Source organism: Pantherophis guttatus, chromosome 8 (genome assembly GCF_059756535.1).
Source record: "Pantherophis guttatus breed Tessera chromosome 8, ASM5975653v1, whole genome shotgun sequence".
Classification (NCBI taxonomy): Eukaryota; Metazoa; Chordata; class Lepidosauria; order Squamata; family Colubridae; genus Pantherophis; species Pantherophis guttatus.
The window spans coordinates 883,107-895,875 of NC_142070.1; positions in this window are offsets into that span (position 1 = coordinate 883,107).

Below are 12,769 nucleotides of genomic sequence, written 5' to 3' on the forward strand. Positions count from 1 at the left end.
GATACCTCCAGTGATGGAGCACTGCAGAAGATGGAAGAAAGTTTTTTTTTTAACAGAATAACTGAGTAACAGAGTTGGAAGGGACCTTGAAGGTCTACTAGTCCAACCCCCTATCCCATTTCAGACAAGAAGCTGTCCAGTCTCTTCTTAAAAGCCTCCAGTGATGGAGCATCCACAACTTCTGGTAGCAGGCTGTTCCACTGGTTAATTGCTCTCACCATTAGGAAGTTTCTCCTTAATTCCAGGTTGCTTCTCTCCTTGATGAGTCTCCATCCATGGTTTCTTGTCCTACTTTCAGGGGCTTTGGAAAATAAGATGACCCCCTTTTCTTTGGGGCAGCCCTTCAAATTTCTTTTATCCCAAAGAAATCTATGAGCTTCCATAAATCAAGCAGGGCAGGATCAAGTGAGCAGATAAAAAAAAAAGAAAAGAAAAGAAAAGAAAGAAAAGAGAAACACCCCACAAGAAGACCTCCCCCTTCATTCTTAAACCGGACTGTAAAGCAACTTTCCTCCCTTTGCCTCTAACAGGAGAATTTCCAAAGTTATGAGCACTCACAAGTTCCTCCTTTGCCATTTGGATTTCAACCATCATATTTTACAAGGTAAATGCTGCGCCCCCCTCCCCCCAGCCCCCCTCACATCTGTTTCCAACCAGCACCGTGGTCCATCCATCTGTCACGGATCCTGCAAAGTTGCTCCTAACGTTTCTGAAGACGCTTGGATTCCCCTCCTGAAGGGAGGCCAAGAGTGAGCGCCAGCCGAAATGTCCCCCCCCCGAAAGCTTGCCGCTTGCCGCTTTATGGATGTGAGCTCTGAGTCGTTTGGAACAGGCCCATGTCAGGTACATCCATTTCCCTTAATCCCCCATTTCTTTGGGGTTCTTCTGCGCCGAAAGAACAAAGAGGCTGAAGCCTTCGCTTCCGGCCTTACCTCTTGCAAGCAGACATTGATGAAGGTGTCCTGGCAAAGATGATGGCTTAGGGGGGAAGCAGGGAGGGGAGGAAATTACTTTCAAAAACATCGTTCGGAGATAAAGTAAAACAGACCAAGGACCTGCTGGGGAAAGAGTGGAAGCCTGAGTTGCTTTCTTTAAGCAGAAACCCGGATTCCTGGAGATGAAGTCCTTCAGTCCAGTCCAGAAGATGGCCACCAAAAAATACCTTTATGGGATGATAACTGAGACTTAGCCCAGTCTAATCTAGTCGAGACTTCTCTGCCTTAGAGTAACTGGCCAGATTGGTCTGCAGCATCGAAGGAGGCAGCGATAATTTGATTCTCCTTTGCTGACTATTCTCCCTTCTCAGATGTTGAGAATTTAGAAAGAGTGCAGAGAAGAGCAACCAAGATGATTTGGGACCTGAAGGCTAAAACTTATAAAGAACGGTTGCAGGAAAAGAAGGACTCGGGGTGACACGATAGCAGTCTTCCAATATTTGAGGGGCTGCCATAGAGAGGAGGGGGGGGGTCAAGCTATTTTCCAAGGCAGCTGAAGGCAGGACAAGAAGAAGCAATGGATGGAAACCAATCAAGGAGAGAAGCAACCGAGAAATTTCCTGACAGGGAGAACAATTAACCGGTGGAACAGTTTGTCTTCAGAAGTTGTAGGTGCTCCATCACTGGAGGTTTTTAAGGAGAGATTGCATAACCATCTGTCTGAAATGGTGTAGGGTCTCCTGCTTGAGCAGGGGGTTGGACTAGAAGACCTCCAAGGTCCCTTCCAACTCTGTTATTGTGTTATTCAGCAGCTTGCAATATCCAATTCGGGATGCGCTGTTAGTTTTACTTAATAAAATTAAAGCCTCTCTATCAAATTGCCTCATATCCGAATCCTCAGTCAAGTAACATTTCAAAGGGGAAGGGGGGAGGGGGAAAGGGTGGGGGGGGGAGAAAATGTTTGTATTTCTTATAAAACTTTTTAATAAAAAAAAAAGTAACATTTCAAAGTGCTGTGGTTGCAATTCCCAGAATCCTCAGGGCTGGCAGAAAAAGTTTGCAGAGACTATAACTTGTGCGAGGTGAAAGAACAGAAGTGGGGCAAGTCACCAATCAGTGGATTAAACCAAGCCCTCTCAAATGAACTAACTGGCTTAAGCAAAAACAGATCAGTTTTGGTCTGTTGGCTATTAGGTTAAAATCCATCTTTATTTTCAATGCCATTGTTTTAGAGAAAGAGCTGATGCCAAGACAGATTTTCTACCACAGAATAGAAAAATATCTCTAGGATGCTACAAAGCATATGTGCGTCATTTATAAACAAAGAAAATATGCTTCTTCCTCCAGAATTATTATTTTCATCTGCATCGCAAATTTAAAGAAATATAAACTGGTTGATGAATCAGTCAAAGTTCATATTCCTCCCTAAGGTTTTCTTTTTAAGAATTGTGATTATTCTGAGCCCCATCTGAACGCTTATGAATCGCCTGGCTGAGCTAAACTAAAGGACAGTTGAGTTTTGTTGGCTTGGACAAGGATGGGGCTCTCCAAATTTGGCAAAGTTAAGTCTTGTGGATTTCAACTCCCAGAATCACATGAACTGTTAGCATCACTTCATAATGCCCTGGTAGGACCACACTTGGAATCCTGCATCCAGGTTTGGTCACCACGATGTAAGAAAGATGTTGAGACTCTAGAAAGAGTGCAGAGAAGAGCGACCAAGATGATGAGGGGGCTGGGGGCTAAAACATTTCAAGAACAGTTGCAGGAATTGGGTATATCTAGTTTAACGAATAGAAAGACCAGGGGTGACATGATAGCAGTCTTCCAATATCTCAGGGGCTGCCACAAAGACGAGGAGATCAAACTATTCTCCAAAGCACCTGAGGGTAGGACAAGAAGCAATGGATGGAAACTAATCAAGGAGAGAAGCAACCTAGAACTAAGGAGAAATTTCCTGACAGTGAGGGCAATTGATGAGTGGAACAACTTGCCTCCAGAAGTTGTAAATGTTTCAACACTGGAGGTTTTCAAGATGAGATTGGACAGCTTTTTGTCCAGATCTCCTGCTTGAGCAAGGTGTTGGACTAGAAGACCTCTGAGGTCCCTTCCTGCTCTGTTATTCTGTTATAAGGGTGTGATCCTGACAAGCTGATGATGATCCAAGGGAATGAACATCATGATGATGTTATTCACTCAGTTGTGTCCTATTCTTGGCGATTCTATGGGCCAGGTGGTCCCCCCACCTTTCCTGATCTTGCGCTGCTTCTTCGGGTCATTCTCTGCTCTGGCTGGGGTCAGCTTTGAGGGTGTCCAGCCACTATGTTCTTTGACGGCCTAGTTTCCTAAGCGCTAACTCTTCCAAAGATAATTGCCTTCTCCAGTGAATTCCTCCGCATGACGTGGCCAAAGTAAGGGAGACACAGTTTTTGATTTTCCCTTCCAGTGACATGCTGGTGTTATGCGCTCCGGGGCCTGCTTGTTAGTCTCCTTTGCTGCCCAAGGAATACGCAGGCGCCTTCTCCAGCACCACAACTCAAATGAGCCAATTTCCTTCCCGTCTTGCTTTTTTAAGGACCAACTTTCATTCAGGGGGAAAGACCATGAAATCCATGTTGCCCCCGGAATCCTTGGAAGGTGGAGGAACTTGGCTGGAGGGGAGACGGGAGCAGAAGCTCTCCCACCATGCCTTCAGGCAAATCACAGACACACCCAAAGCCTGGGTTGAGCCTAGAGACACATCACCCTATCCATGGAGCACAGAGCCTCCTGAAACAGAGGCTGTGGAAGCAGAGATTTCCTGGCCTGCCTCTCTAACCTCAAGCGCATGCCTGCCTGGACCCACCTCCTCCCATGGTGAGGTTCATCCAACGTTCTCGTTGGAGGAAGGCAGAAGCCGCACTGGGCTGCTCTCTCTGCAGGTACGGCCGCTTCAGAAGAACCACAGGCCTCTTTGGCAGCCCTCTGAGCTTCTCCTCTTGCTCTGCGTGGCTGGGGCGGGAGGCCATTGCGCACCCCACACTGAGAGTTGGCCCACCTCCGCACTTCAGAAGCTCTCCCTCGGCCCCACCCTGCCGGGAAAACGTATTTTCTTTCGTGCTCGGAGAACTTTAATGGCCCAGGAGCTTCCAAGTGGCAAAGGGCCACCCGACATCAGGCTCGGCAGCAGGCAACGTGTGAAGGTTGAAGAAGAACTGAAAAGGGCCCCTCTCTTCTGCGCGGAAGAGAAGAACCAGAGGAGGAGGAGGAGGAGGAGGAGGAGGAGGAGGAGGAGGAGGGGAAGGGAGAGGCTTCTCTGAGCGGCCAAATATATCCCAACCATATTGCCTCCTTGGGAATTTAGAACACTTTACCCACAATGCCTTGCCTTGAAAAACAATCCCTTTTGGAGCCTGGCGTAACCTAAAGTGACTGTAGATTATGAAGGATTTAACTTTGAACCTCAGCATTTGGTTCCCATTATAGAATCATTAATATGTCCTCCGCTCCCCACATTCCACTCGGATCCTCCGCGCGAGGTCCCTGCGCAGCCCTCCACAGCCAGGGCTTTTCCCGAAACGTCCCTCTTTCCAAGAGCAGAAGCTGGGCTTTGTCGGAGCTGCAGATCCCACCGGATGTCCTGGCATCAAAAGGCCACCAGCAGCCTTCTCCTCCTCACCTTCCGCCTCTCCCTCCGGCCTTCTCACTCGGCACACGGAGAAGTTCCCTCAGGCCGGGGAGGTGTCACCATCGGACTTAATAGGAACACAATTCTTGGAGGCAGCCAAGCTGTGGTTGGCCAGAGAGGAAAGCCCTCCAGGTTCTTAGCAGTGTGTGAAGGAAAAGGGGGAAAAAAGGGGAAAAAAAGAAGGGAGGGAAGGGAGGGAAGAAAAGGAAAAGAAAGGAAAGGAGGAAAGGAGGAAAGGAAAACGATGGGAAGGGAAGGGAAGGGAAGGAAAATGATGGGAAGGGACGGGAAGGGAAGGGAGGGAAGAAAAGAAAGGAAAGGAGGAAAGGAAAATGATGGGAAGGGAAGGGAAGGGAAGGGAAGGGAAGGGAAGGGAAGGGAAGGGAAGGGAAATGATGGGAAGGGAAGGGAAGGGCAAACAGGGCTGGGAGGGCTGCTGGAGATAATCCTATCCTACCTAAATTTGAAAAGGAAGTGAAAAAGAGTCATGTCCCATTACCAATAACTGCTGTGCTCTTAAGACCCTGCTCTTCCGACAGGTAGAGCTAGCTTCATCATTGAGTTTTAAATTCGGAGGTCTTAAATTTTTTGGGTTTTTTAGCTAATTTTGGCCTTAAATGTAATACTTTTAAGAATTTTTTAAATTTAAACTGTGATATTTGTATTGTGTTTTACCTGGCTGTACACCGCCCCGAGTCCCTTGGGAGAGGGGCGGTATAGAAATAAAATTATCCTTAACTTTATCCTTAATAGAAGATTTAGCAAATGGCAGATGGTCCTCTGGGATCTTAGGATCTTCCATCCGTCCTTGAGTTGGTAGAAGAAATACTGGCATAACATTTCCAATTGCTCTCTTCCTTTTGGTGCTTCTGTGGCTCCTTCCTTTCCTTCCTTCCTTCCTTCCTTCCTCCCTCCCTCCCTTCCTTCCTCCCTTCCTTTCTTCCTTGGTTATGGCTAGCAAAGTCTAATACATTTTATGCACTTTGGCAAGTTTGGAATAGGGAAGAAATGACCTTTAGGAGTCTCCAAAGATGAAGGCCATGAACTGGAGCAGGGTCAATTTTGACCCCACCTGAGGGTCAAGGAGACTATCAAATGGGGTCCATCTTGTTATTGTGATTGGTTGGACAGTCAGCAGATATTCAGAGTAGAATACCTAGTCTGAACTAGATAGACTAGCATTTGTCGCTGTATCTGGCTCTCAAATCCTTCCCAAATATCTGGGAGAGGCAGATATTGTTGTTTTATGGGGTTCGAGGTGGTGTCGTGGGATGTAAGTTCCTCCAAGTGAAGCTGCCTTCTGCAATTGACTGGTGTTATCAGTGACGTTGGTGTTCAAGGGGTGCTCCATATTCCAAACCTGTCGACGTGTATAAAATCGATTAGACTTTGCTAGTCATAACCTTGGAGGGAAGTTAGAAAATCTCCAAGGTCTCTTCCAACTCTGTTATTCTTTTATGGGGCATGTGGCCCTAGAATGAGATCTAGACTGTCCTTGGGACTGCTGGGCTGGCATGTCCAGGATATTGGACCAAGAACATCACCTCTGTCCAGAAACTCTGGTCACGTGATTCTTCTCTGTGTTCTACAGCCTTTACATTACAAATTCTTTTCTTCTGATCTTGTTTGCCCTCTTAGTGGCTTTTGGTAGGGTTGGCAGAAGAGTCTTTAATGGAGGAGAAGATGAGAGGGTCTCTCTGTGTGTTTGTGAGTCAGAAAAGCTAAGAGGGCAGTTACAACCAATTTTTTTGCCCTCCCTGTGGGCTCCCGGGGACAAGGCTTGGTTGTGAGGTCATCGTTAACAAGGAGATACTAGAGGAGGGGTCTCCAAACTGGGCAACTTCAAGCCTTGTGGACTTCAACTCCAAGAATTCCCCAACCAGCATGGACTCTACTCCACAGGTCTTGAAGTTGCCAAGTTGATGGTCTCTGTACTAGAGGAATGAGACATTGAGGGATGAAGCCTCTCCTTTGCCCTACCAAGGATTGTGGGTTCGATTCCTGGTATCCTCTCCCATTTTAAGGAGGAAAGAAAAGGTGATGGCAAGTCTAATCCAGGTTGTTGGCTTAAACCAGGCTGAGCTAGATAACTCCTTTGACCTTGGGAAGTGACCTTCTGGTGTCTCCTGGGAGCTTCCCTCCCCCGTTCGGTTCCCTCTTCCATTCCAGGGATAAGCCCGATAGAGATCTGGAGTACAGCTGTCTTCAATATTTACTTAGCCACTGTGGACCTCGGATCATCTAAATACGCTCTCTCCTTTGAAATCAATCTCCAGTAGGCCCAGGGAAGGTTATGAAATACAAATTTGAATGTCTTGGTGGTATAGAGCGAACAGTGGAGTTGAAATTAAATCATGTTTAGATTAAAGAGGACAGAGTATTGAAAATATTTTCCTTTGAGTTTTACAGTACAATTAGGAACTGTTTAAGCTTTTGATTCTCGTGGCTTCTAAGTCGGGGCTGCGGTTAACCAGGGTGCTCCAGATCTGTTCCTCTCTCCTTCAACCGGAGAAGGTCATCCCTGTTTGGTTGAAGAATTAGACCTTCGACTACCGAGGCTGCTTATCGGAGAATCTGCAATTTGCAAGGTCTCCCGCAAAAGGAAATCTTTTATTAAGCGTCCTATTTTCCTTTGCTCCGGGCAGGCAGACTAAATAAACGGAAGGGTAGACTTTGCACTTTTTCTTCACGTCGGCCCCGTCCAAGAATCACAGACAATGCCGGTTTGCAAGAAAGAGAGAATTTTAAGAAAAACAAGCCGCTCCGAGCCCCTCGTCGGCTGGTCCTGCTGGATTCCTCAAAAGAATTTATTTCATTACTATAAGTGCTGTTGACTTAGTGTGAGTTTCAGCACTCGGATTCTTGGATAGCTGGACGAAAACCGCCATCTCCAAGATAAATACATTATCCAAAGCATGACTTTCATTCTTTCGCTGATCTGTGGTCAGACCGCAACTGTTCCCCTGCGGAAAAGGGCTTCTTGGGCCTTGACGAGGCATGGGGCCTCAGCTGCCCCTACTTGGTACACCAGAGGTATACAAGAGGAAGAGGCCTGGGGGCATCGGGGTCAGGAGGACACGGGGCCAGCTCCCTACCAACCTGAGCCTTTGGGGTGGTGTTCCAAATCTTCTAATTTTCTGGGGATGAACATCAGAAGGCAGATGTTGCCAGATACCCTTGTAGGTCATTTCCCCATTTATAGTATCTTCTGGAGTGATTCACCCATCGTTGTGCCAAAAAAGAACTCTAAGGAAAGGAGGCCTCGTATCACTGGGGCAATGGTATGAGAAGTCATTGCAAGAGATGTTTATAGTCTTCCTCTGGCAGAAGACTTTTATTTTTTTATTTTATTTTATGTTGAATTTGTATACCGCCCTTCTCCCTGAGGACTCAGGGCGGTGAACAGCCAAATAAAAACATCAAATACAAATATTAAAATACAGTTAAAAATATATATAGATTTGGCCCCATTAATTAAAACGATAAACAGAACAATTAAAAACACTTAAAAAGAATTAGGCCAAGACTTGAATTCTTTGATGTGTTGATCAAGGAGGCTTGCTCAAGGTCTTCCAGCTTCCATGGACATTTCCATTTTATCTCCAACGTCTCGAAATGTCATAGTTCTGGCATTTAATCGGAGTCAGCAACAGCTTGACTGCTACTGTTTAGCCACTTCAGGAGCAGCTCCAGGCTGTGAAGACCTATTGGCAGCTCCATTCAGGTGCTTCAGAACCAGGATGGTGTCAGCTCCAATTTCTCCACCTTTCTTTGACTTATCCTAGATGTTGTGAGTGGCAGAGACATGCAAGAGAAGGTGGAGAAGGAGGGAAGACCAGCAATGCTTCCTTGATGAGCACCATAGAATGCTGTCAAAGGAATAACACAGTAAGAGAGTTGGAAGGGATGCAGGAGGTCCTCTAGTCCAACCCTCTGCTCAAGCAAAAGGCCCTATACCAGTGGTGGTTAACCCTTTCGGCACTGGTGCTGAAACTGGAGCTCGTGTGCCAGAGCGCTGGAAGCCAGAAGAGCAGCTGGCACGTGTGCCCACAGAGAGGACTCTGTGTGCCACCTCTACACGTGTGCCATAGGTTCGCCATCATGGCCCTATACCATTTCAGACAAATGCTTGTCCAATGTGGTCCAAAGCACCAGAAGGCAGGACAAAAAACAACGGATGGAAATTGATCCAGGAGAGAACCTAGAACTAAGGAGAACTTTCCTGACAGTGAGGACAATTGACTTCTCTCCGGAAGTTGTGGGTGCTCGATCACTGGAGCTTTTTGTGTGGGAGTGGTATATATAGGGCTTCCTGCTTGAGCAAAGGGTTGGACTAGAAGACCTCCAAGGTCCTTTCCAGCTCTATTCTGGATTCATAATCTCTTCTTAAAAGCCTCCAGTGTTGGAGCAACCACAACTTCTGGAGGCAAGCTGTTCTCACTGTCACAAAATTTCTCCTTAATTCCAGGTTGCTTCTCTCCTTGATTAATTCCCATTTGTTATTTCTTGTCCTGCCTTCTGGTGCTTTGGAGAATAGCTTGACTCCCTCTTCTTTGGGGCAGCCCCTCAAATATTGGAAGAATTGCTATCATGTCCTACTTTACATTAAAGTAGACAAACCGAAATCCTGCAACCATTCTTCATATGTTTTAGCCTCCAGCTCCCTAATTGTCTTAGTTGCTCTTCTCTGCAATCTTTCTAGATAAAATTTATTTTTTATTTCGTGGCGACCAAAACTGGATCCAATATTCCAAGTGTGGTCTTATCAGGGCACTATGAATGGTGCTAACACTTCAGCATGATCTTTGTTCTATCCCTCCGTTAATGCAGAATTTTGAAAGCCGACCGAGAAGAAAGCATTTATGTACTCCATGGGTATGTGACTAAGGAGTCACTATGACTTGACCTTAATTGGAGGCCATTTTTACCTCAGTGCTTTAGAATCGGTGAACACCTTTGTGCAGGTGAGTCATTTCTTAAGTGGCAACTATCACACTTTCCCCCCCAAATCCCGGCACCCTGAGGTTGGGTTTGAAGGGTTAACCATTTTCTCAGTTTAAAAATCAGACCCTTCCTTCCGTGATTTGATTAATTCTTTCCACTTTCCATTTTATTCCTGGTTCTCCCTATTCCTCAGTCGGCTTTTCTCCCCCCCCCTTTTTTTAGAAGCTCCAAATTCTCAGGTTACTCCGAGTTTTGCTTGTGAATGTAGAATACACAGACTTCACAAATGCAGCTTGATTTGCTTTGTTTTGCTTAGGAGGTGAAGAGGTCATGGAAGGAAGAAAAGGGAATTTTGGGTCCGGAACAAAACATGGAAAATTGGGCTCATCTCTGCAGCTTGTGAAATGCTTCTTCCTCCTGACAAGCGCGTCCTCATGCGATGCACGGCTGCAGGCCCTGTGGCTTGAGTCATCTGGATGTATCCTGGACACGTCCCTGGGGATACCCCAGCTTGGAACAAGCTTGCAGAGTCCCGGGTGCGAGTAATGGTTGGATGAATAACTTCCTTCCTGAAATACAAGGATTTTTTTCCCCCTACCTTAGAAAAAAACTTGTATATTATTATAAAGCCTTAGTAAGGCCACAGCTGGAGCACTGCATCCAGGTTTGGCCACCACATCACAAAAAAAGAGGTTGAGACTTTGGAAAAAGTGCAGAGGAGAGAAACTAAGACAATCAAAGGTCTCGAGACTAAAATGTAGGAAGAACGGTTGCAGGAACTGGGGGTGGCCATTCCTCTTCAGAGCTGAAGAAGCTTCTTGGATAAGAAGTGAAATGCCTTCAAAGAAAGAAAAAACCACAGAAAGTCCAGTTGCCTCCTGAAAAAAATACCTTTGGAACCACCATGACCTGAATGTCCCTTCATGGGTCCATTTTCAAGAGGCAACTGGACTTTCTGGTTTTTCTCTGAAGACGTTTCACTTCTCATCCAAGAAGCTTCTTCATGACCTGGATGGCTGAGAATCTCCACAGACAGTTAAACCAGAGCTTCCCTTTCTTTCCACCCTTGGTTGGTCACATTGTCCAATTATGAATCGTCCTTTTGTTTTGAGAACGGTTCACTTTTCTGTCGGACACCTGCATCCATGGCCTTGGTGGATTCTTGGCTCCCACGGTCCGTCTCTGGAGCATCTGCATTCTTTCGTCCTTTCCTTCCTTCCAATTCTTTGACAAGTTGAATAGCGATTAGATCTAAACATTTCAAAAGTGGTTGAACCTTTTGAAATGTTGAAAAGTACTAGAAGAAGCAATGAAGACACTGCAGAAGTGGACAACTGGAAAAGGCCACCCCGTCCCATCAGAGGAAGTCAATGTCTCCCAAATGCTGGCAATCGTTGCCGTAGAAGACAAGTTAGTGAGCTGCAGGGCTTGGCCAGCTGCCAGGAGGAGGAGAGGGGACCACCAGGCATGGCCCAGTGGCAGGACAGGTAGGAATTTCTTTGCAACCCTGCCAGACTTTTGAGAGTCCCCTGGACAGCAAGGAGATCCAATCGGTTGATTTCCTAAAGGAAATCCACCCTGACTCTTTGGAAGGACAGATCCTGAACCTGAAGCTCAAATATTCTGGACACAAATGAGAAGAGAGGGCTCCTTGGAGAATATCTTGAGGTTGGGAAAGATGGAAGGCCAAAGGAGGAGGGGACAGCAGAGGAGGAGATGGTTAGATAGAGTCATCAACGTAATGAACGTGGATTTGGGCAAACTCCAGGAGACAGTGGAGGAGGGGGAGGGGGGACTTAGCATATTGTGATACACGGGGTCACTAAGGGTTGGACATGACTTAGTGACTGAGGAACAAAACATCTTCTCCAGCCGTTTCACCTCACGTTCACTCCTGCAATCTTGAACGGCCTCTGTGAGCCCCAGCCAGGACTTCACTTTGGCTGGGCTCCTCCCGCCCCACCCTCTCTTACACGTCCCCGTGCACTCATGACGGTTCCTTGCTCACCCTTTGCACTTGTACACCCTCCACCAGACCTCAGCAACAGCTGGGGGATTACTATGCAGCCAGTTGAGAATCCACGGCCACCCAAGAACGGTGTGGTTTTCATTAATGCTGAAGCAACTTGGGAATGCAGCAAGAATGCTACGGCGGCCATCGCTCCCTTGCCGGAGTGCCAGGAACTGGATGGAAGTGAAGAGACGCTTCTCCAGGTCTCACGTTCTCCTCTGTAGCAGAGGAACTGGGGGCTCTCCAAGCTGGGCGGTGACTCAAAGAAGGATAATCTGTTGGTTTGCTTTTCTCCTCCATCCCAGAACGACTGCATTTATTTGACCCCCTCCAAGAAATTCCCACATTATTACAAGAGAACTGAAAGCTCTTTTGCCACTTAATAAAATGAGGTCACACTAAGCCATACAACACATTGGCACTGCACACTTACTGCATCCAGTTTTGGTCACCATGATTCAAAAGAGATGTTGAGACTCTGGAAAGAGTGCAGAGAAGAGCAACGAAGAAGATTAAGGGACTGGAGGCTAAAACATTTGAAGAATGGTTGCAGTAATCATGTTATCTCTAGACCTTCTTTTCATTAGTGTCTAGTTTAATGAAAAGAAGGTCTAGACATGACATGATAGAAAGTCTTCCAATATTTGAAGCTGTGACAGAGAAGTGGGGGTCAACCTGTTCTCCAAAGCACCTGAGGGCAGGACAAGAAGCAACAGATGGAAACTAATGAAGGAGAAATACAACCTGGAAATAAGGAGAAAATTCCTGACAGTGAAAACAATTAATCAGTGAGACAGCTTACTTCCAAAGTTGTGAGTGCTCCATCACTGGAGGCTTTCAAGAAGAGATTGGACAACCATTTGTCCAGGATGGTACAAGATCTCTTATCTTTGACAAGGGGTTGGTCTAGAAGATCTGAGGTCTCTTCCAGCCCTATGATTCTATCTTAAAATTGCCAAGCTTGAGAAGAAGAAGTCCCCATATCTTGAAGTAGGGTTTTAGATGTTGAAGAATGCTATCCTATTTCTCTTGCTGTTTTTTTCTCAAGGCTAACTGTGCCCATTGACTTCAACCTCTCTTCTAAACCCCCAGTCTTCTCTACTGCCCTTTCAGGAACCCATCTCAGCATTTCTGAATCCTTCATGGAGGCTGGTGGCCTGGTGCCCAGAACAGGATGTACAATTAAAGTGGAGCTCGGGTCAGAACCCAACT